Genomic DNA, 23,651 nt, shown 5'->3' on the forward strand with positions numbered 1-23,651 from the left:
CTTTGTGATCTGATCTTTGCTTCTCTAGTCCTTTGCACAAACCACACACACTCCATTAGCAAAGCCTTTAAATGCTTAGTTTCTTTACTCGGAAATGCTTTACTTGGAAAAGGTATCCCTCCCCCTACTGCCCTTATGTTTATAGAGCTGACTTCTCAAAGTTCCTATTTGAAATGCAAAGTCATTTCTCAGGGAAGCCATATATGATCATCTAACCGAAAGCACCCATCGCTTACTGCCTAGTTCTCTATATTCCATTGCTCAGTATTATTTTCTTTCATGCCACTTTTCAATATTTGTTACTATGTTTGCCTGTTTTCATGTTTGTGTTTCCTGCTTCACAATAATCACCATGAAAATAATGAATTATGCTTATTATATTCACTATAGCAACTTTCAAATCTAGGATAAGATGTATTCGAACAGTTTTTGTGCTAATGCACTAAGTGTTGTAATAAACTACATTCCAGGACTAAAAATGTTCATAGCCTTCCAATTGAGAACTTTTGATTTCCGAACATAGCCAATATTGTGACAGCAGGATAAGAGGTCTACAACAGGACACTGGCATTCCATACTGTGGTGCTAGTTCATGTCTGGTTACTCCACTTGCAATCCAGCTTCCTGGTGATGTGCCTGGGAAGGTAGCAGAATATGGCCCAAATATTTGGTGCCTAAAGTGGGAGATCCAGATGGATTCTTGGTCCCTGGTTGCAGCCCAACTAGATTTGGCCGTTTTGGAAGTGAACCAGGAGATAGAAGATAGAAGATCTACTGTCTCTCACTCTCACTCTGTCTGTCATTCTTTGAAATAGTAATAATAATAATTTCAAAAAAAACCACAGTAGAAAGAAGAAAATTCCTCCTGTAATAATTATGATATAAAACCAACTGTCGGGCCCGGTGTGATAGCATAGTGGTTAAAGTCCTCGCCTTGCACACCCAGGATCCCATATGGGTGCCTGTTCTAATCCTGGCAGCCTCGCTTCCCATCCAGCTTCCTGCTTGTGGCCTGGGAAAGCAGTTGAGGACGGCCCAAAGCCTTGGGACCCTTCGCCCGTGTGGGAGACCTGGAAGAGCTCCTGGCTTTGGATTGGCTCAGCTCCAGCCATTGGCGGCTGCTTGGGGAGGGAACCTCAGACAGCGGATCTTCCTCTCTGTCTCTCCTCCTCTCTATATCTGCCTTTCCAATAAAAATAAATAAATCTTTAAAAAAATAGCTGTCAAATTCTTTCACTTCATTACATTTCTGCAGCTTAAAAAAAGTCATCACACCAGTTTTAAATGCTTTTTTTTTAAATCAAAAACATGTGTTTATAGTGCTGTTACACAGGTTAGAATGGGTGGACAGTAATCCAAAACAATCGATAGATAGGCTGACTTATTGAACAAGTATTTGTTGAATACACCCTGTGTCCTAGTGCTGTACTTGGTATATAGCATGAGTTGAATTGGCCCAAAGGTTTACATAGTTTTACGGTGAAGTTTGGTATAGACCCGACAATGAAATGATTACTCACCATGATTCACAGAAAATGCTGTGACAAGGGCATGTCAGAATGTCACGAGAATACCAGGCAGTAGACTGATTTTATCATGTTATGTATAACTTATCAGAAGATGGGGCATCAAACCTGACAGATAAATAGCAGTTTGGTAAGAAAAGCCATACATATCTGACTTGGTGGCTAAAACAGCTTATAGACATCAGCACTCAAAAGGCTTCATTCTGTTTCAGGTAATTTTTTTCTTCCAAATCCAGCTCATATGATTTTTTTTTTGCCATCATCATCATCATTGTTATTCAGTAAAGAGTTATTTCTGAACACTGTATGCTGTTTGGTCAGTTACCAAGAATAGCAGTAGGTGCTGATATTGTATTTGTGTGTGAGGAAGTGAAGCTCACAGCTCATTTAGGTTCTCAGCACCATGTATTTCTGTTCTCTGATATCTGCGTTAAATTTACTTTGTTAAGGGATTGATTTCTTTGGATTATAACATTGGTCATATCTCAGTGTATACAAAAGGAAACGCTATGCTCAATGATTGAGTGCCCAGGTCTCTAGGCCTGACATTGACCTTGTGATTTTCAGGTTATTTCAGATAATGGTATCAGACACTTACGATGTAGTTTCAGTGTGTGCCTAAGGTTGCTATAGTGACTTACTCTGTGACCTAGAAAGAAAGAAAATGTATCTACCTTAGGCTGCTAAAGATCAGAACTGACTTGAGTTTTAAGCCTCTTGTAGACATCTTGGTATAACAACATACGTTTTAAACTTAACTTCATAGAACCTTTAGCATAAATTCCCTGGACAGAGGCTTGTTACCATACCACAGTATGCATTATTTGAAGAATATCCACTACCCTTGAGCCTATCTGCTATACTGGACTCTCTTCCACACATTTCCCACAGCCCAAAGACTTTACCATCAGGTTAAAGCATTGGTTGTACTGATTGAGCCCACACATTGTAACACCATCCTGGGAACACAGTTGTATCTAACTTAGCTTAGTTTTAAGTCTCTGCAACCTTCCCCATCCTCACAGCAATAGGTTCTTAGTGCCCTGTCTGTAAGCTACATAGATCATTGTTAGATTGCAGCCTCAATGTTTACATAAGGTAGTGAGTGGTAAATAAGGCCGATGTTTCCTAGTACTCAGTTTCAAGTAATATGAGCTCCTTTTCCACTTGTGACAAGTGATCCAGTTTTTGAAATCCTTTTTTTTTTTTTTTGCTTGCTGTTTTGTGTCTATCTCCAGTAGCACCAAGTTTTATGTTCAGATCCCTTGTTAATCATGTTGGGTATCCTGTGCATTCCACTCCTGGCAATAGAGGCCTGGTTTTGCTTTTTCAGTCTCTTTTTGGGAACCTAATATGCAATTTTGTAAACCAAAACTGAAAGTTCTCTGTTGCCAAATCACTCAACCCTTAGGAAAACAGATTTTTTTTTTTCTTTTTTTGCTACTGACAGGAAAGGCCTATTGATTTTCTTCTCCTTACTTGTAAGAAAATGATTTTGTAGTTGAATCCCTTTGTTGTTTTCTGTGAAAGTTCTCAAAACTTAGATAATTAGAGAGAACAGGTTAGTAATTCAGTTTGTGAAGCCATTCAGATGATGGATATGGTGATCTGAGAGTACTTCCAAGAGGCCACAGCAAATCCTTTAGAATTCACTCTGGTCATATTTAAATGAGATCCTTGTGTTATCATGTGTACTATTGCTTATTTATGAGTTGAGTATTGGGGCCAACATTGTGGTACAGTGGATTAAGCTACCATTTGTAATGGCTGATGTTCTAAATGATAGTTCTTATTTGAGTCCTGACTCTCTGCTTCCAGTTTGGCTTCTTATTAATGTTTCGGTGAAAACGATTGAAGATGGGCGAAGGACGTGGTTTCTTATCACCAACGTGCAGTATCTGGATGGCATTTCAGGCTTTTATTTTTGGTCTGGTCCAACAATATCTTTGAGGAGTGAACAATATCTTTTGGGGAGTGAACAAACAGTTGGAAGATCTTACTCTCTTCCTGACTTTTTATCACTCTGGGTTTCAAATAAATAAATGTATTAAAAAATAATTTGAATATTTGGTTTTCATGTGGACCATCATTTTGACAAATTGGCAAAGAATTCAAACATTTTAAAAACAAATATTGTGAAACACAATATAAGATGAAACAGACAAATGAAGTAAAATGGGCCTTTTATCAGTTTTTATTAACTATCCTGAGACATTTAGCTTATATCAATGGCTGGCATAATTCCAATAATATTTTTCTAGGATACCATAATAAGTGACAAAATCTCTGCTAACTTATATTTTATTAATGTAACTTTGATGTGTGGATCTAAAGCCAGCCTTTGACATCAGTTCTTAGTCTCTTCTTCTAGATAAAATAATGATCTGAATTCCACTGTGAAAATGATAATCTGTGTTGGCTGACCACTTATGGGGAATCACTGAAAATTGTAGATATTTATGGATATATACATTAAATTATATATGTGGTACTACACTTGTAGGTGTATTTTGTACTGCACTATTAACAATAGCAGTTGGTAGTAATATCACCTATCAGTTTTCAGACTTAGAAATATCAGGGCCAAATACTTCAGATTGACGTGTCTGGGATTTTTTTTTTCCCCAATTTGAGCTAATCTGATTAAGTTCTTCACTTCACTTTCCATGTAAAGAAAGTATAATCATCAGAAGTGGTGATTTTAAAGCATACCTGGGGGGAAAAATGAAACATTCAGGATTCTCAGAGAGAATTAGTAAGTTTATACAAGTCATTCTTTTCAATATCTGGGACCACTTCTATTTCTAGCACCCTTTCATATTACTGACAACATTCCAAGTTGAACTGGATAATTTACTCTCTCACCTGACAGCAGCTGCCATTATAAAAATTGCCAAGCCAATTGTGCAGAAAGTTTCTGCACCGGGGGGGACTTAGACTTTTAGCAACCCTCAGGAAAGCCCTGACTCATCACCACCTCTTGTCAGCTCACACATGAGCTCATCTTTCGGTTGCAAAATGTTGGCAGACTAGTAGATTATATGTGACAGATCTGAAATAGAATCGATGGCACCCTTGCTTACTAGGGTCTTTGAAAGGAAATGTAATAAAAAAATCACCTGTAGAAATTTGACCAGTATTTTACACGTGGAAGGATATTGGGTTCATGAGTATGCATTTATAATCCGTTTCATTTGTCTGTAATAAAAGTCCTAAAAAGCTGTGATTCTTAATATTATAAAGATATTTGCCAAAGTGCTATGGAATGTTGCTACTTCTGATACATACTGGATTTTTTCTAGCTTTATATTTATTTGAATTATTTATTTGCTTGCTATTATTATTTTCCAAGATAAGATTTTTTAGGTATAGGGAATTCCCCCCTTCAACTCCTCTTTCTCTCACCCCGTTCTCTCATCACCTTCTCTATCCGTGCATTATAACAGCATTATAGTGGTTCAACAACAGTAGCAAGTCAAACATTCTGCTATGTAAGTGTATCAGCATTGTAAGTATAGGTAATGGTGGAAAATCGTGTACCATATTGTCAAGGTATATTCAACAGTTTCGTTGGATTTCTGCTCTTATACCCTGTTTCATTTATTTCATCAGGAAAATTGAAAGGACGATAACCTTATTTTCTGAGAATAGTTCTTTCTGCTTGAAAAATTACATTTTTTTGCAGCATTCTGTTTCTGGAGTTGGATTATTCTAGTATCCAGTTTGCATAAATATACTAATGATATATAATATACCTGTTTGTCACACATGTAACATTTTTATCAACCCAAATATTGTTTCTGAGTGATACTAACTTTCCAAAGATTTATTCAATCACAATACAGATTATTCAGTTTCAAAAACAACATCACAACTTCAGTTCATGTCAAAAATAAAGAAATTTAAGTTAGTTCCTCTTGGGCACTGCTGTGACAGATGATTCCCAGGTTGGTTTCTGAAGCTATGAAGTATACTTTGCAGATCCCTCTCAATGTCTGTGTGGCTAATCTCGTATTAATATCTACCTGATCATTTACTTTATCCGATTACAGTTGAAGGGTTTTCAATTCTCTGTCTTTTTACATTTTTTTGGTGGAGGGAGGGAAATTTATCTTTATTTTGGAAGGGAGAGTGAGGACAGTAGTGAGGAGATATCTTGTCCATCTACTGATTCACTCCTCATACAGGCATGGACCAGCTAGGTCTGTGTCAGGCTGAAGCCAGGAGTCCAGAACTCCATCCGTTTTTCCCTTTGGTCAGGGGAGTTAGCTTCCTCTGCTTTGCTAGGCACACTATCAGGAAGACTGATGAAGAGTCGAGCAGTAGTGACTACTCTACAGGATGCAGTTGTCACAAAGAGTGGCTTAGCTCTTTGTGCCGGGAGCTGAAGCCTTCCTCTGTATCCACTGTCTATTTCATCCTCATGTTTTGAAAGTTTCCTCCTTTTGTGATTCTTCAATGCTAAGCTATCATAGCATGAAGGGTAATCCTTCTCATATCATTGTTTTGATGAAAGACTAAGGTGTTATATATTTACACCTGGGGGAGCTTATTTACAATGGCCTTGGCTGACTTAGAAGGGATTTTGCTGCACGTTTTCTGTTATTTGCACCCAGATAATTTTGCTTAATTAGCAGGGATGGGAAAGCAGTTTTGACAGGTGGAGTTTAAAAACCTCAAATTTTATAGAAGTGGTGACTCATAAAAAACTTAGGGTTCTACCTAGCTTTCCTTTACCAATTAATGTCATTAAATTATGACAGTTTTTCTGGCAATAGGTGACAGAAGAAAACATTTCAAACTCCCTGATTGTACATTCTGTGAATCCACTGAGGACTATAACTGCTGACTTTTGTAGCAGTGAGCATTACCTGAGAAAAAACAGAAAGCAAAGGTTGTATTTCCCTGAACATTTTTACCTTATCCATGATACTTGTTATTAATAGTTACTCCCTAAAATATCCTTTTGAGGACGTGGATGTGTCCATTACAGAATTTTTGAATGTAAGTATTCCTTTTGGTAACATTTTAGAAGTAATTACTTTATCTAGATCTCAGTTGTGGAAGGATTTGTATTTGAAAATAGATGCAGTTGTATAGATTCAGAGCTTTGAGGGAAAAATGAAATGAACAGGCAAGCTGATTTTGGTATAGAACATTTTAAAAATCTGTGTATTTTTTCACAACAAAATTTCTTATAAACTTTTTGAAGGCTCTTTATATGCATGGAATTCAAAATTTGGTACCAGAATAAATTTATTTTCCATGAACTGTTTGAGGACCCCTTGCATATGTGTATATCATTCATGCTATTGCCTGTATAGACAAATAAATATATTTTAATTGTTTTAGTTTACATATGTGTTAGGCTATTGCAAAATTAAAATTTGACCCTAAAATGATATTATTAAAAAAGGTAAGTTTTTATGATTTTTTTGCAATTTCATGGGATATTTACCATAAACTCTACTTCAACTGCTACTACTACTGTTAATAACAGAAAATTTTTATTCTCGTAACTCTGAAATCAGTATTTCCTCTTTCTTAAGGGATAATTCAAGGACTGTTAATCATGCAAAGCTGCTTCATGAAAGAAATAGGATTTCCACAGATTATACTTGGAAACGCTGTTACTGTAAAAGAAGTATTCACAGATGATTCCATCATCATCGTTATAAAATAGTTTGAAAATTTGCTCAGGAGCTGGCTTTGTTTCACATAGGGCTAAGCCACCTTTTTGAGACAACATCATTCCGTGTTGGAGCCTTCGTGCGGAAGTCCAGCTGCTCCCCTGCCAGTGGAGGAGGGCTCGGGTGCTTGTTCTCCAGTCGCCTTGGGGACCAGGATGGAGTTTCGGCCCCTGATTTCAGCTAGCCAGTCCCTAACCATTGTGGTCATCTGGGAAGCGAACAAGCATGAACAAGTTCTTGTCTCTGTTGCTCCCTCTCTGTCACTGTGCCTTTTAAGTGAATACATTAAAAAAACAGGTGTTTTGTTAAATTTGCTTAAAATAGTACTCACATGTGTTTGATGTTGAGCTGTGTTTCTGCCTTTTTCTAAGAGACACTGAAATGCAAAATCTGTGCAATTTTGAAAAAAAAACTTTTCAGCAAATTTTAAAATATTTGAGTTATTGTTTTAAAATTATTTTGATTTGCTTTGTCTTATTTACAGTATCTGACATGTCCATTTATTTTGGTCATGCCATTCTTGAAACTAATTTACATTTATTAATAATTATTTGCTATGTATTAACATTACATTATTGAACTTTATTCCATGATTGGTGCATATGTTGAAGTATAGAAACATTATAAATTTAGGATAGTAAAAATTTTAGTATCCCTTAGCTGTTACAGCTGATTAGCATGTATGAAATTTTTGTGTCCGCAAATTTGCAATTTTTTTTTATTTTAAAATTTATTTTTGTTTTCTCTAAAGACAGCAAGAATGAGAGTGAGAGTTAGAGATATATTTCATCTGCTTCTTAACTTCCCAAATACCCATTATAGCCAAAGTTAGAGCAGTCTGAACTCAGGAGCATACAATTCAGCCCAGTTCTCTCTTGAGGATATGAACCATCTGTTGTTGCCTTGCCTTCTGGGATGCTTCACAGCCGGCCTGAAGGGTTCCCAGTTACAGGGAAGAGGATCAGAAGCAGAGGAGCCTGAAGTAGCCACTCTGACATGGAGCACAGGCAGTCCAGTCAGCAACTTAACCACTGTGCCAAAGATCTGCCCCTAAAAATTTTCAGTTTAGGGCCATTCTCTAACGTGACTCAAACATGTAAAATAGAAGTGCAGTCTGGGGATTATTTGGCTTGAGTACTGTTCCTTTTATATGGTAGAGCAAAGCAAAATTTGAAAATTGATTAGTATAACATGAGAATCTTTAGTAAAGGTAGAACCCAACAATTAGAAGTCTTTGTAACATAGAAGTTATGAACGCACGTTCCTTAAAGAGAGTAGCTGAGGTCAAGTCCTGGTTCTAACTCTGTATTTTTGATGTGTTCATCTGTATAGTGAACATAATAGAAGTATCTGTTTTGGGTCAAGTGAGTTAAAGTATGTAAAATTTTATTAACTGGTACATAGCAAGAGATATGTAAATTTTGCTATCGTTATTGTTGTTACTGAGATTAAGGCATGGAATTGGCATTGCAGCACAGCTGGTTAAACTGCCTGGGGTGACTGCATCCCATATGAGCTCTGGTTCAAATTCTAGTTGCTACAGTTTCAGTCCTGCTGCCTTCTAGTGTAACTGGGAGAGTAGCAGAGGATGAGCTCTGTTACCCATGTGGGAGAACCAGATGGGAGTTCTAGGCCTCTGACTTCAATATGGTCCAGCCAGGCCATTGCAGATATTTGGGGAGGGAAGTAGCAGATGGAAAATCTCCATCATATGTCCTCCAACATAACTGCCTTTCAAATAAATAAAATAAGAGTATTAAAAGAAGGCTCAAACCTAATTTCTAGCTTAGTGTTGCCAAAGAATTTTTGCATAGGAAACATTTGCTAATATTAATGGATTAGCACAAAGTAAGTACTGTCAATACATGGGGAGGTTTATGACTTAGGTTTCAAAAATGCCCGAGTAGAGCTACAGATACCAAAAACACAGAGGAATTTAGAAGGTATAGAGCTCAGTCACTGCATAGTAGCTTACAGGGTACCAGGGTGAGTGACCAGGGTCCCTGAGAGGCAGTATTTGTAGTCTGGAGAAAGTGTTGATTATATATAATGGAGCAAAATCATATATGTAGGGAAGGTAATGAACATTAAAATTTAAACATGGTTGGGGAAACTTGGATTAGGTGAATGACAAAATTATTCCCACTAAACAGCATTTCCATGTGAGTCTGGAGGACAAATGACATGATTACACATATTAGAAAATTTGCATGAAAATCAGTTTTTTTGACTTCACATCTTAGTGTTTTATATATCTATAATAAAATACCAGAGATGCATCAGAAATAGAGGTGGAACTGGATCTTAAGCACTTTGGAAATCCCAGACACCAGCTTACCCTCCTGTGTCACAACACCTGCCCCACATTGTATTGATCTGTGGATTTGCTTCCTGTGGTTTAAATTAGCTAAGGTCAACTCTGATACAAAAAAAATTAAATGCAAAATTTCAGAAGGAAGCAATGCATTTTTTTGTTTTTTTTTTAAAGATGTATTTTTATTAGAAAGACAGATTCATTTTTATTGGAAAGGTAATTTTAAAGAGGGAAGGAAAGACAGAAAGATATCTCATCTGCTGATTCACTCCCCAAATGGCTGCAATGGCCATCGCTGAGTCAATCCAAATTCAGGAGCCAGGAGCTTCTTCTGGGGCTACCACGCATGTGCCGGATCCTAAGGCTTTGGCCATCCTCTGCTGCTTTTCCAAACTGGAAGTGGGGAGTTGGATGGGAAGTGGAGCAGCCAGGACAGGAACTGGTACCCATGTGGGATACCATCACTTACAGGTGGGGGTTAACCAATTGAGCCTTTGCGCCAACCTTAATGATTCATGTCTTAATTTTTATACTTTCATGAACAACATAGTGAAGTCTTATTTCATCCTGCAGCTTCCACCCCAGATAAAAAACAATCCCTTTCATTAGTATATTTAATTTGTTATTATACCCTCTTAGTTATTTAATAGCCATCCTAATGATCAGATTGTTTGTCTTAGGTTCACAGTGCTCATGTTCAAGGAGTCCTTACGTGGTGCTTTCATGATGCATCTGAATATCTGTGTCATTCATCCTGACCCATTTCATCATGTAGGCTTTGGAACCATCTCGTATTATCACCAGAAATGTGAATATACAATATTTGAGAGAAAAAGCATATTCACTTAATTTTTATTATTGTGCATGATTATTTGATTTTCTTATTGTCAGTTGCCTACATCTTACATTCCTAATTAGTAAATCCAAGTTTATATATATATATATGTATATATGCGAGTGTATATAAAATCTGTACAGATAGCTTATGTATAATGTTGTTACTATTTGGTGTTTCAGGCATCCCCTGAGGACGCAGGGCAACTATTTTAATTTGGAATATATTTATATATGTATAAACATGTAAATGTTGCCTCAGCTTCAAGACAAATATTTAACATTCAGTATATTTATAGCTTACTTACATACAGATATAGTACTGTGAAATACAGCTAGCAGATATTACATTCACTTGAATAAATGAATAATTTTAGTTTTAGGTATAGTTCTCTATATCAAGTAATAAGTTTTCCTACTTACTCTTAAAGTTTATTAAATGTATTCATAGTGGCCCTGTTTATTCAAGCTATAAATGCTTGACTTCTAAAATTCTTTATAAATCATTTTTCCAGAAATAAACTTGTTGTATATTTCTATGGAATAGTGCCAAATAAAATATCTATGAATATTAATAGAGTTAATAATTTATTAAGCATTTTCAAGTTGTAAATCAATTCTAATATATTTTAGTTGTGTGCCATCATAGCAAAAACAAATAGAAAAATTAACTCCTCTACCCAATAAATGTCTTAAATTATGTAGTATGTGCTTATTTTAAATAATTCAAAAATATAGATTAGTGTGCAGTAAATATATGAAAGCAAAATGATATTATTGAATTTACTATCCTGAAACCTGTTTTAAAATTAATAATATATTAGGGAATCTTTTGCTTCAGAGACCATATAGCATTTTGATTACCTCAGCCAATCTAACATAATGAAAATACTCAGAATATTTCAACATTTTGACTTTATGACTATGAGAATTGGAGTTCCTACATTGCTTTCACTGAATGTGATTGCATCTAGTGCTCCAAGGCACTTTTTTTTTTTGTCTGTAAATGAAGGAACTCTCAAATGTGGGCATGTCATTTGATTTGTAGTCCCTTTGGCATTATCACAGCCTTCCTGTGCATCCTTTTCTGTGGATATGGAAGGTCCCAGTCCTGGAAGAGTAAGGTGACAATCACTAATGAGAAGTCACTGGGTAACAGTTGAAGCAGTGGAAGATGGCCCAAGGCCTTGGGACCCTGCACCCATGTGGGAGACCTGGAAGAAGCTCCTGGCTTTGGATTGACTCAGCTCCGACCTTTGCAGCCACTTGGGGAGTGAATCAGTGGACGAAAGATCTTAGTCTCTGTAAATCTGACTATCCAATACAAATAATAAATAATTCTAAAAAAAAAAATCTTACAAGGCTGAAGAGAAAGATAAGTCTTTTTTTTTCCCCTCTGGATGTAGTTGTAGACAACATAAGAGATTCACAACCACCAGAAAGCTCTTGAAAATATCCTGATTTTTCTGCTGATGTTGGGGTAGTTGATGGAAAGTTCTAGAGATTCTTAAGGATTATGGTAACTTACTTTATTACCTGACTCTATTACCTGACTTTTTAAGATATGTTCTAAATTAAATTCTTCATTTGTTTTCTCAAATCCTGACTGATATGCCAATTAAAAGTGTGATAACTCAAGCAAACTCTTCCTTTTTCACCCAGTATTTTTGGAGATGGATGTGTTCCACATTATTTATGTGTTCCATAATTATTTCAGGGGTCTGTAATTGCATGATAGAACATTTTTCAGTATTTCCTCCCTGCCATCCTCACAAATTGGTCGCGTTTTAAAGCGAGAGCTCAGACATTCACTGGGTGAGACCTTCGAAGGCAGAGAACCATAGTACCATGAGGCAGGGTCAGCCAATTGGCCTGGCTGGAAGGAAGCCCTGCCGTCACCCCACCCCACCCTGCCCTGGCTGCCTGCTCCTCTGTGGGAGCCTTGTCCCTCACCCCTATTCCTGTGCCTGCCAACCCCAGCGATCTCTGTTGATTCCAAGACAGTGAAAGCATTTTGCCAGGCTCCCTCCGGGCACGCAGTGGGCTGCTGGACTTCACCCATCTGCCTGCCACTCCTAGGGCTTGGGCACAAATGTGGGATGTGTGCCTCTGATCGAATGTAATTTAGACCTGCTCAGATTGAACAATTATAGATTGAAAGCATTTTAGACAAAAAAGTAGTCTTTGCTGGAAATGTATGGAGTTTTCTTGTCAGTGTTTCCTAAATACCATGTTGTTACTATTTACATAACATACACAGTAAAAAAGAGGATGTGGATAGTTTGCATTCAAATATATACCATTTTATATAAAGGACTTGGGCCTCTGTGGGAGCCAGGATTCACAACAATATTGGCATGTTCTCTTACATTGACTCCTCCAACCATTCCAAACATTGACCCAAAGACCTTATTACACAATCATCATTCAGCCGTAAGAAAACATTTCTGTACATATGTCGATCTCATTGTCAAAACAAAAGTCATTATAGCTTAGTATCTGAAAGATCCACCAATGGTGTAACTGTGCATTTCAGCCTTATGTACCTGCAAGCACATTTAAAACATGTAAGATAAATGATTAAATGGATTACAGTGTATGAGCCCCACAGGTTCATGCATAATCATTTTGTACAAGCTCATGCAGGTCTCTGTATTGCAACATTTCTAACATGGTGACCAGAAGATGCTCTGTGATATTAACAACAACCACCAAAAAGCTAGAAATTGTGATCCATGCCGTGGGGTAGTAGACTTTGGCATCAGCATCTAAATGGGCACTAGGTCATGTTCCTGCTACTGCACTTCCAGTCCAGTCAGGTGCTTGGGACTCTGCACCAGTGTGGGAGACCTGGAGGAGGCTTCTGGCTCCTGGCTTCAGATTGGCCTAGCTCCGGTCATGGCAGCCATTTAGGCAGTGAACCAGCTGTGAACGATTTGCTTGTCTGTCCTCTCTCTGTAACTCTACCTTTCAAATAAAAATAAAGTAAATATTTTCTTTAAAATCCATAAGTCTGTGTTTATGTATTTGTAGAAATAAGATTTGCAAAGCTTGATGCCAATCTTTATACTGAAAAAATAAGTTTGAGGTATTGAATATTTTAAATAAGGACATTTTAATTATTTTGAAAAATAAATTTAAGGCTATCTTTATTTATCTATCTGAATATTGTTAAATGTAAGGTAAAATGTGTAAGCCAGAATTTTGATTGAAAAATAGAAGCTTTTTAAAAACATACTGTATATTTGAGATTACAGTAGTGATTTTGTGCTGATAGTAATGATCTTAGGGAAAAAATCTAATAGTATGATATTTTCTGAATCTTTCCCAAAATGAAATATCTTATAAAGCACACATTAAATCTGACCTTCAAACCACGCTGAAACACACAATGATAACACCATCTAAATTCTGTAAAAACAATTTGATTTAATACAGTTAAGATACGAGATGTACTAGAAGCAAATTGTAGTTTTTGGCAGGAAATCAAGTAAATTTTCAGCTTGTGCTATCTACAGCTACTTGGAATGATTTATGAAAAATATCGAACAGATTTTGTTTGGCCATTCTACTTTAGAAAATGTCAAAATTATTTTTAATTTTTTTGGTAGAAAAATGATTTTTTTCTAAATTTCAAATGAAGAATGATTTAGTCAACTTGATATCAAATTGCTATTTTCAAGTTTGTCCAGCCTCCCTGTAACCCTCCCTCCCTTCTTTCTTGGAATATACCCCGATGAAATGCAATCTTAAAAAGTCAAAAAGTGCAGTACTGGGGTCTAATGCAGTGGCTCAGCAGGCTAATCCTCAGCCTGTAAGCTCCAGCATCCCATATGGGTGCTGGTTCTAGTTTGGCTGTTCCACTTCCCTGGCAGGTCTCTGCTTATGATCTGGGAAAGCAGCAGCAGGATGACTCAAGTCCCTGGGCCCCTGAACCCATGTGGGAGGTTCAGAGGAGGCTCCTGACTCCTCCCACTGTGGCCATTTGGGGATTGAACCAATGATGAAAAATATCCCTGTCTCTCCTCTCTCTGTAATTCTGCCTTTCAAGTACAAATAAATCTTTTTTTTAACCCATAAGTCTGTGTTTATATGTTCATAGACATAAGACAAGTGAATCATGATTCCAGTTTATATTAAAAACTCTGTAGATCATGAAATACAAGGTTTGAAAGATCTAAAGAATAAATAGACAATAAAATATTCTTAAAAAGTGCAATCCTGTTTAACTAAAAAGTAAGAAAAAGAATATAGTACTATGTGGCGAAAATAAAAACTAATTTAGAAAACAGTTGTCATAAAATTTGGTTATTAAAATAGATTTATAGCAAAATGTTGATTCCTAAATCATAAGTGGTACTTTTACTGAATGTAAGTTTTACAAACATCTGCACGCTTGGACATTCAGAAAGTAGTGTCAGTATAATCTGATTATTGTTACTATTTTGGCAGTTTTAAGCTATATGAAATTATGGATTAATGCATCTATTTGGAAAGTTTGTCTGTTGTGAGTAGGAATATTTCATGTCTTGTTGCCCATTAGATGTCTTTATTTCTTACCTTTTCAAGATTCAGATGTATTGTATATGCCCCTTCATTTGTACTGTCACTTCTTGTCCTGTAACTGTAAAGGATGAACCTGGCATCTTATGCTCCCAAAATACAATTTTTAATTTCAGATGGCACAGATATATAAACATGATTTCTCAGTTTCTCCAACAGATCTCCCACGATATTTTATTCCCACTTTCTGTTTCTTCCTATGTCAACTAAAACAAATTGCATGTTATGTAGAAAACTTGACATTTTGTAACATTTTTACATCTAGCATATCCAAATAGTTCCTTCTTATAATATCCTTAATATTTACTTTTAAATTTTCACTAGAGCTAATGACTTTTCCTCTAGTAACAATTGTGAAAATTTTATGTTTTAGTAGTGCTCTAAGCATATTTTTAATCATATCATTATTTTGCTGGCTTTAATAATTATAGATTAAAACTATATATTGTTTTCTACCTTTTATTATCTATGTTGGAGGTTTTTTTGAAAAAAAATCATTTGAATTGTTTGAATGTTTTCTAAACTCATGGATTTAAACTGAAAATAATTTCTGTTTTCGTCAATGGCTTTTGAAAGAAATGCCATAGTTTCTTCTTGCTGGTAGTTTGCTATAATTCTATCAGCTAAAGTGTATTAAACTAAATACACGTATAGCTTTTTAATGCAATTCTCTCTGAAAAGCATTTCATGAGCAGTACCTATTCACAACCTAAATTTTTACTGAAAACTCATCACATAATGCCATAGTACCTCACAATTCCTCTCTGCAACATTGTTAGACCAAATGCAGTCTTCAGATATATAATTATATATGTGTGTGTATCTGTAGCATATGTTATGTGTATGTAAGTATTATATAAAAATTTTCCATGGCTTCAATGAATTTGGAGAACATACTTTGCATATGTTTATATATTTCATACTTACATGTTACATTTGCACATGTGGTTATACGTTTATAGCATTTAATACAATGTGAGCTGTCTTGCACAACCTTACTCAGGGAAATTAGCTGGTAGCTGATTCATAAGTGGAGCTGGTGCCTGTATGAAATGCTTGCATTGCAGGTGGTAAATTAGTCCACAGCACCACAATGCCAGCCCCTCAAGCTGAAATTTTTTAAACCCGAAAAGCACTCAAATATTTTAAAAATGAAATAAGAAATACAAAATTTAAAATAAAACATTTATTTATAGCAAAGCTTAAATCTAATAATTAAGAAGTATCAAATTTTACCATAAAATAGTACTAACTTAGTTTTTAGAAATTACTTTCTGTATTTGTGTATTTTAATAAGAAATATAGACTACTGTTTTACTTGAGGAAAATTATTTAATTTCCTCCCACCTATTTTTTTCTAAAAGGGTTTAATTTACAGGATTCTGTGGGAGACATTTTTCAATTTTGTTTTAACCAGTTCGCTTATTAAACTAAAAATTTTTAAGAATTTGCTAACTATAGATAATATAAAAACATAAAGAATTATCTAAACAAGCTAGCTAAAAGATGGTGTAGTATAATTTTTATGTAAGTGACTCTGAGGAGGTGATCCCATTGGTTAGCAGAAGGACTGGTTTCATGAGGAGAACCTATGACTCACAATGAGTTAGGCAACAGTTGCCAGTCACACCTGTGTAGTCCAGGTTCATTATGTTCCCACAAGTAATTCTGAGGCAACAAAAACTCCAAAATGGTCCCCCCTGAAGGCAAAGAAACTGGACTCCTAGAACTAGAACATAATTCAGCCACTGGCTACAGCCTCCCTCTCTGTCATTTTTCAGAATGTTGGTATATATTTGAGTATTTTAGGTACCATGTCCGACTATATCTACAATAAATGCGACCTGGGTGAAATAAGTGCACTTCCACTCCCATGGGTAATGAAAGCACTTTGTCCTGTGCTGTTGGGAGAATTATATATAGCCTGGTTGTGCACAAGACAACAGCTTTTTGTCATCAACGGCAATGTCTTTTTTGGTTTTAAGATCATGTTATATGTTATAATGTGTTGTAGCTTTTCCATTTTCATATTAGGATTGGCAATATTATGGTAAAATGAAGCTTCTCTCAATTCAGAGTGCTACAGCAAGTATTAATTGCTCAGTATAAATCTCCCTATAAAACTTAGAGGAGTCATGTAACTGACACCCAAGTCTAATAAAAGCACCACTTGGGTGGTAAGTTACTTACTTCATGCCAACTAATTTTCATCTGAGAGAATTATTTCTTTTTTATATGAGTACTATGACATTTTAATTGGATTTAACTTTGTCATTGCTTCTACGATATATATGTGTGTGTGTGTGTGTGTGTGTGTTTTAATGCGTTGGTTTTTTAGTGAACATTAGCAGGTACGATTTTTTTTTTTCATTTGGCAAGCACTGATTAAGTACATGCTCTTTTTTAATTGCTTATTTAAAAATTTTTTTTGAAGATTTATTTATTTATTTATTGAAAAGTCTGATGATATACAGAGAGGAGGAAAAACAGAGAGAAAAATCTTCCATCCACTGATTCACTTCCCAACTGGCCAGAGCTGAGCAGATCTGAAGCCAGGAGCTTCTTCCTGGTCTTCCAGGCGGGTGCAGGGTTCCAAGGCTTTGGGCTGTCCTCAACTGCTTTCCCCGGCCACACGCAAGGAGCTGGATGGGAAGCGGGACCGCTGGGACAGGAACTGGTGTCTATATGGGATCCTGGCGTGTGGAAGATGAGGACTTTAGCCATTAGGCTACTGTGTCAGGCCCAATTGCTTGTTTATTTGAGAGATTAGGAGTGGGAAAGAGAGACAAAGAAATAAATGATGTCTCCTGATTCACTCCCCCAAATCTCCCAATGGCCACCACTGAGCCAAAATTGGGGTGAAAATTCATCTCTGGTGTGCATGTAGGTCAGGGACCAGGCGACTTAGATTATTATCTACTACCTCCTGTGGTGCACATGAGCAAGAATTTGGAGTAGAGATTGGAGCCAGGACCCAATCCAGGAACTTCATTCAGGATGTGGGCATATCAAAGGTTTTAACCACCCTCACCCCTAACTGCTTATCATATTTGTGATAGTGAAATAAACAAAGGACCACAGAACATCCTACTACCCAGGAACATAAAATTCTGCAAGTTGGCTTAGATATTTTATAATTGACTTCAGCCCAAGAAAATTCCTGATGAGTAACCCATGAGACGTACTTACTATATTTGGTGATGAAAAAACAAAGAACTGCTGATGAAGCTGAAGAGCTTCATGGGGAAGGAAGCATCTTTAAGTTAGAACTGATAAATCACTCTGAAACAGACAATCTGAATGTGTATATTTCAGGGACACAGAACTAAATGTCCAGAAGAAAAAGGGGTTAAATCTCAGTTTAAATTCAGGGGACCAATTTATCAAGAGAATGAAAATGAGTGTGGCATTGAAGATTAAAAAGCAGTGTATAGTAGCTCCATCCTTCCACTCTGCAGCTTTATGGAATTAAGCACTTTAGCTATCATTTTTTTTTTTAAATTTTCTTGAAGGATCTTCATTTACAAAATAGGGATAAAAACTATTACCTGCTGACAATATTGTGGCAAACACTGCACTGCATGATTTAAAGAGTACCTGCTCAGAATTCTCATGTCCTGCTCATGGAGTCAAACCTTCTTTTTCCAGAGTAGTGAGCTAAACTTGAAGATTAAACCCAGAGCGGAGACAGGGTTTAAAGATGCACATGACTTACTGTCATCTACCTATCTTGAATGAGTATCAATCTCATCATTTCATTTAAGTGTTTCTTATTCATTTTTTACTTCTTTACCTTTACAATTAGTTTTGACCCACTAAGTAACTACTCCAAGTATTCAACGTGCCATGCTTGCTTTACCATCGTGTGGTCATTTTACTTCCTTAGTTCTTCATTTTGTGAAGGTAAAGCAAAATGTACATCTCTCAGGGATGTGTGTGTGACGGGGGAGGATGATGTGTAAATAATAGTTCGTGTAGCCACTCATTACCAGATCCGGTAGAATGAAAAAAGCTTGAACCTGATGGGTAGAAATGAAAGCTATACCCTTTGTTGCTGTTGCAACTATTTTAAAAATTACTTTAAATCCCTTGTAGTGGGAGTGTTTATCCCATGGATACAATTGGGCAACTCCTGATCTCCCACCCTGGGAACAGTCCCATTATCGCAAGATAGACAGCACATCAGAATATATGGCTTTAAGAATAGGCTAACTTCTTAAGGATGCTACATCTGAGCATGCTTAGTTACTTCTCCAAAGATTACTAAAAAAATAAATTTTCTTCCCATTACAGAGAATGAATTTTAGGGGCTTAGGAGTGGACAAGTACTAGAGGTATTATTTGGAACAACAGTTTTCATCCCTGCCCATATCATGTAATATGAAACCCACCAATGAAAGTGTTTATTTAATCTTGCTGGTTTGTAGTTTAGCCATTAGCCAGATAGTTCACAAAAAAAAAGAATCTGAAAAATCAAAGTTCCCCACATTGAAAGCTGTGATATTTCCCAAAGATATTGACCTATAGAATGTAAAAAATCAAGCTGTCTTAATACTTTTTGACTTGTTAATATAGCAGTTAGTATTAGAATATTTCTCCTGATCAAAAATAAAAAACTTCTGCTTTCATGTAAGTAGATACAATTTTAACACTGGAGGGAAAAATGCGGTTTTCTTTTGTTTGGGGTGTAAATGATGGCCCAGAGCCATCCCAAGCACAAACTTCTCAGTAACACGTGAGAAAGGTTTTCTTAGTATCATTGTTGTCATTCCCTGGAATACCAGTGACATTAGTTAAGCAAGGCAGGAACAATAATTTTACTTCTGTTGCATTTTCAATTCTTTCCCTATGTGGATGTTTTGTGAGAGGTAAAGAAATGCTTTGAGTCCCCATGCTGCATGAGAGACCGAGGGCAGTCAGGATCAGCCACTCTTTGTGCACAGTTTTTATTTTACAAAAAGGAGATAATAATTCATATTGTGGAAAAGCATTGTGGATATTAGATAATACACATGAAGCTTGTTAGTAGTATTTGTGTAAGACAGAAACAGAGTATGGAGGGAGGTAAAAGGATGTGAATAAGATGAATTTGTAAAAAGATCTGTATCCTACCTGATTTTCTAGCTCCAGTAAAAAGTAGAGTCCGTTTTTATACAAGCAGAATCAAGTGCAATATATTAGTGATACGTACAGACAGCAAAGGGAAATATTGAACCATTTGAGCATTAATGTAGTTATAGTACTTATTAGACTGCAGTCATCTGGCTAATTTCGTTGGCATGTAATCCATTTTAACATGTTTTCAATTAAAGTTTTAATAAAGCATTTTATAATATATGAAAACTTTCAAAATAAGTGAACAAGATGGGAGAACAAAAAATAGCAATTACATTATACTTGGGATGATTCAAATCTTCTTGTATCTCTTTTGTGACTTCTAAATACTCAATGATTGGTACTTTAATTTTCTTTTCAGTATTCCTTTTGCTCTATTTCAAAAGCTCTTTGTTTGATTCTTTTATAGTCCTTCCTCTGCAGTGGGAAAGTCATGTCTTCCTTTTCTTTATTTTAACGACAGTACCTACAGTATGAATTATTTTAGCTGTTTCTCTTTTAAGTGAAATTATAAATTAGATAATTGTTTCTGTCTATATAAAATGAAAACTTTTATCATTTTTTATAGCACATAATTTTGACTATATTGATCAGAGTCCTTAGGTATCGTGGTTTTAAATATACAGGTCCAGTGCATTGCCATGGAAAAGTTACATGTCATGAAGGATGCGTATAACGTGTATTGTTACAAATAGGTTCTACTTAAGTACCACAAGTTACCATAATTTGATGTCTAACTGGTAAATGTAAAGAAGTTTGTGATTCTTCTTGTTTGCTTTCATGTGTTAATAAGTTTTGTCTGGTAATATACTTTTATTGCTGAGATGTTCCATTATGAAGTATGGGGCCTTTATGCTATAATTTTCAGAATATTACAGATATACTTTGACTACTTTTTTCTATGTGTACTTTTTAAAAATTTTATTTTTGATGATGTTTATGTAGTTGATTAGTCTTGCTAAATCTCCCCCCACCGAACCAAGTCTATTTATTTTCAATGCATGGCCTTAAACTTGCTATTTGAAGTAAGGTGCACACAACTACTCCAAATTAACAATATTTGATGAGTGTTATTTGTGAGTATTTAAATTGTGAGTGTTATTTGTGAGTATTTAAATTGTGAGTGTCATTTGTGAGTATTTAAATTGTGAGTGTTATTTGTGAGTATTTAAATTGTGAGTGTTATTTGTGAGTATTTAAATTGGCACTCATTTTCTAAAAGTATAGCCTGGGGAATTTCATCTTTTTCTGTACTTTGCTGTTTTGTTTTTTTAACAAGGTTTTACTTTTGTATCTATAAATTTTGATTTCTTTTTCATTGTGTCACCAGAATAGTAGTTCTTTCTTTCCTGACTCACAGCAACTCCTTTCCTTTGAATTTATTTTCAGTTTTTATCACCATTAGTTGTACCAGCACAGGTACATGAAAACCTTTGTACTGGAATGAGGATGTTTTTTTGCAGCTTCTAATACCTGGACTACTTCTCTAAGTATTTAGCTATGCTAAGTTTTCTTCAGCTCTACCTTATTGACCTTTTTCTACGTGTTTCCTCACCAGAAACCAATTTAGTCATCCTCACCAGGGTTGTCTGTGTTCTGGGACACCCTTTTTGCCCCGTAGGATTTTTTACAAGCAGAGTGTTGCAGTTCTGGCCTTCAGAAGCATCTCCTCTACAACGTCGTTTATAGACATTTCTTAAAACATCTGTCTGCTAGAGTCAGTTTCCTCTCATCGCATTTCATTGGCAAAATCATCTCTGATTAATCCATGAGCTCACATCATGGTTTCCATTACTTATTCCTATTTATTTATTCATCTAAATCTTTTTTTTAAATTAAAAAAGATCTTTGCTATAGTGAAACAAACTATTGAGGGTAGAATTTTTATTACATGTTTTAAGTATACTAAAATGTGCATGATTCATAATTCAGTGTTTCTGACTAACACCTGAATCTGAAAGTATGCAGATAATGTCTGAAAAGATTGGAACAGTGTGTTCCATAACCTTCTGGATTCACTGCTTTTAAATGATTTTATGATATTCTTTTCATAGAAATTTGGTAAATATATAAAATCAATTCTTAGCATGATGGCATAGATGAAACAATCAGAATTGTTGTTCAAATACAAGAGTAAGTGAAGTTAGAATATATTCAAAATAGCTATGTTAAAAATAATGCTAATGATTTTTCACAACCTTTCTGGAAAAAGAGTGTGATAATGAAAGTTATAATTTACAAAAGTGTTTTTTCATGAATTTCTTAATGAGTCGGGGTGGCAAGAATTAAATATTTTTTGATGGGGTACTTGAAATAACAAGAAATTACATAAGACAGGTGTCTCTGATAGTCAATGGGAAACATATTTAAACCTTGGTGATTAGATTTCAGAGGTATGCTGCTGTATTCTTGATAGTATTAACAACGTTATAATTGCTTCTGTATAAACAATGTAATGATAAGAGGGGAAAAGGTGAAGCCTGTTAGAGGAAGAATAAAGATATAGATGGGAACAGCAGGAAGGGAGATAGAGAATTAGATTAGTAAGGATGGCATGTGATTTGTTCTGCCAGGTACAGGTATTAACAGTCCTGTAAATTTCTTAGCAAAATCTTCTGTATACCTTTGCCTCTTATGATTTTTTTTGGAAGAAATTTATACTTTAATATCCAAGACAAAAGCTAATTTTAAAAATAATTAAAATAAATCATCCTGGTTTTGCCATGTATTTTCTGATCATTTTTATTCAGCTGTTGAATACAACCCTTTTAAAAAACATTTAATTTTGTTATAACTTATATGTGTAACACATTTCTGTATCTCTGATCAGCAGTTTTGCTTTTTGGTGATTTTTTTTTTTTACTTTTGTTCTAAAGATCATAGAAACTAGTGACTTAAAGAATTAGAATCCAATGTCTGTAGTCACAATGCTTTTTCAATTTTGACTGCATTGAGAATTGCATCCTGGATGTAAGGTGATTATGCTGATAAGAAATCAGTCTTGTCTTAGTAATAAAATGAGTTTGCTCTCATTCTCATTTTTTCCTCCTCCAGTTTGAAGCCCAAATCATCCTCATTAGGACAGTTTTATGGTCTAATTTTTAATAGAGTAAAATCTGACATAAATCAATGGGAAATCAAAATTCAACCCTTAAACCTTAAGTAACTTTACCTTCAACTTAACCACACAGGCTTCTTGAAATGCTGGTGAATGACAAGTAATTACTTGCTCAATGGAATACTTGTCAATCAACTGAGCATTTACTAAATTTCACATAATACTATTCAGCCAAACCCAAACAACACATGGGGGCAGTTAAATATTTCAAAGATCAATGACTCAGGATTGCCTATTAGTGCATTTATTTATTCTTTCTTCATTGACTTGTTAAACTGACTTTAGGTACAATGTCAAATTAGATTTTCTAAAATAGAGTGACCTTAGATGCTAATTCTATATTTAAGGAACATAGCTTACTAATGTGCTAATTCTTTTTGCTGAAATGGTAAGAATTCAAGGCTTGTTTTTCAAAGATCTAAGTTTTGCTTCTTTCCCACTTTCTCATTAAATCTTCTGTATGTTATCCATGACACTTTTGTGCCTTCATC

Source organism: Ochotona princeps, chromosome 8 (genome assembly GCF_030435755.1).
Source record: "Ochotona princeps isolate mOchPri1 chromosome 8, mOchPri1.hap1, whole genome shotgun sequence".
NCBI lineage: Eukaryota > Metazoa > Chordata > Mammalia > Lagomorpha > Ochotonidae > Ochotona > Ochotona princeps.